The sequence below is a fragment of the Callospermophilus lateralis genome, chromosome 13 (genome assembly GCF_048772815.1).
Source record: "Callospermophilus lateralis isolate mCalLat2 chromosome 13, mCalLat2.hap1, whole genome shotgun sequence".
Taxonomy (NCBI): domain Eukaryota; kingdom Metazoa; phylum Chordata; class Mammalia; order Rodentia; family Sciuridae; genus Callospermophilus; species Callospermophilus lateralis.
Window position 1 is genome coordinate 10,212,074 of NC_135317.1, and position 2,711 is coordinate 10,214,784.

Sequence of the window (2,711 nt, forward strand, 5' to 3'; positions counted from 1 at the left end):
GACGTTCCAGGGACCTGCGCACACACATCTTTGGGGAACCATCCTGTCTCCCACACTGGGCAAGGAGGCAGAATGATAGGATTTACACCCTTGCTCCAAAACTTACTCTAAGTGTGGATGAAACTGTTAACTGCCTGAGTTCCAATTTCTATCTCTGTAGAAGTATGGGAGCCAGAGATTAAAAATTTTGTCATCATTCATTATATAAATTCAGCTTCAATAAAATTCACATGCTAAAGCCCTTTCATCAACTCTGCAGGCACAGATGTCATTGTCCCATTGGTCTTACACCACATGGCCCTCTGATAGTTTGCATGTGGTGTGGTACCCCTCTGCCACCCTTAACAACTCTCTAACAGGAAAAGGGTGGTTGTAGCAAAATTGGTTAAGAACATAGACTCTGTAGTTGGATTGCCTATGCCTAAATCCTAGCTCTTCTATTTACCTTGTAACCCTGGGCAAATTTTTAAGCTCTGTGCTTCAGTTTCATCATCTGTAAAATAATAATAATAATATAATCTCTGTAAAGTCATTGCAAGAAACAAGTGAATTTGTATTTGAAAAGTGCAAGTCATGGTGCCTGGCACATAGTGGCAGCTACCATCATCATCACATTCATCTCATCATCATCAACCACATTGTCACCTCCCACCAGTGTCCTTCACATCTTTTTTGTCCATTTGCAATCATCATTTTTATGTATGTATTTGCTCAGTGTATATCACTCTCATTAGATTTAAGATTCATAGGGGTATTCAGTTGAAGAGAGATGCTTATGATTAACTTTTCATTACCTAAGTCATTGAGAATTTATTTTGAAAACATTGAAATATTAATCATAGAGAAAATGTCTCCTCTGGATACCATGTATCCTACTTGTTTCTTCTGCTCCTCCCCAAAGGGAGGTAGCTCAAAGTATAACAATGTCAAGTGTTGCTGTGGGTGTGGAGAAACGGAAACGCCCAGACCATGTAAACTGATGCAGTCACTGCACAGGACAGCTTTGGCAGTAGACTTTAAAATTAAAAATGAGAATTTCTTATGATCCAGCAGTTTCACTTCTCAGAAGACACCTTAGAGCCAAATTAGCAACTCTGTCTGAGAAGTCACAAATTCTTCCTGACAGTAGAAATGAGACAGTCTATACTTTATCAAAAGAGAAAGAGTTAAATAAAATATAGCAGCCCCTGAGATGCAGACAAGAAAAACATGAAGAACTTCTCTCTCTGTTTTTCAATTTTATATTTTTATTTGAGCTTGACATGTATTAATATAAAAAGCAAAACTACTATGAATCAAGTACCATTTTTATGTTTAAATTTTACAACAGGGTTATGAGGTAGGTATTATTACTGCCTGTATATTATAGACAAGGAAACTGAAACACAGATAAGTTAAGTAACAACCCCCAAGGTCATCCACTGAACCTGGGATTGGCAGTTTCTAAATGGCCAGTTTCCAAGTAAGTGGGATTACTCATTTTGCTATAAAGAATTCCTTTTCTGTAATGTTTATAATATAGTGATAGAATATAATTCACATCTTAACACAGGCTTGAGAGACGAATGGCTTGTGTAAATTCTGGCTCTGTCCATCCTAACTATATGAACTTGAGCTTCTCTGTGCCTCAACTTCCCCAATGTTAAATAGAGAAAAATAATATCCAGCTTTGTGGGGCTTTGATAAAGGATACACATGTTAATTCTGGTGTGGCATTTAGAGTAGCATTGTGCATATTTTAAATATCCATGTGTTCATTGTTCTCTTTATTATTTTAGTTTCATTGTTTATTCTCACCAACCTCATTCATTCTAGATCTAACCTGAGGGTTGTTCAAAGTTTAAAACTTTATAAGGTGCTGGATCACAAAAGTTTCAAGACACCTGAAGATGAACATATAGCCATAAGGAGGAGGAAGTCATTCTTGGTGGCTGGTGCTCTCCTGTTTTATTTGTCTTTCCATTGTTCAGCAGGCATCTTGCACATAGTAAGAGATCATCAGTGTTCTGGGGGAAAAGGAAAAACTTCCATGTAAAGTTCTGCACTGTCTGACTACAGGTGGAAAGAAGAGCCCAGATCAAGGTCTGTGCATTCCATGCTACCCTCCCTAGGTACATTGACCTTTGGGTTCTGGCTGGGAAGGTGTAGGATGTTCAGGTTTCCTGGGGCTTGGAGATAGCAGCATGTGAGTCTGGTAGCAAAGTTAGCAATTCCTGGAGGAGCAATAATTAATCTAAAAAACACAACTCCTAGAACTGACAAAAAATAGCCAGGTCACAGATGCAAGGTCAGCATGAAGATCTCCTTTTTTCAAATACTAAAAAGGAAAAATTAGATTCAAGATGAAAATCATTCTTGTGGTTGTCTGTGATGTGGGGTTAGTTTCACTGGTGGTATATTCATATATGAATGTAGGAAAGTTATGTCTGATTCCTTCTACTCTCTTTCCTATTCCCAGAATAAAATAGTTTTATGAAAGAGCCAGTTAAGAAGATGAGATCCTAATTGGAATAAGTGATACTTCATCTAATATGTCAAAATACACTCTGCTGTCAGGTATATATGAAAGGAACAAATTTTTTTAAAAAAACTCAAATATTGAAAAAAAAGGATACCACAGTGCTATTCAAAATCACAAAAAATTTACTGAAACATAAACTTAACAAAATATATACAGAAACTATACATTGACCATTATAATTCATTGATGA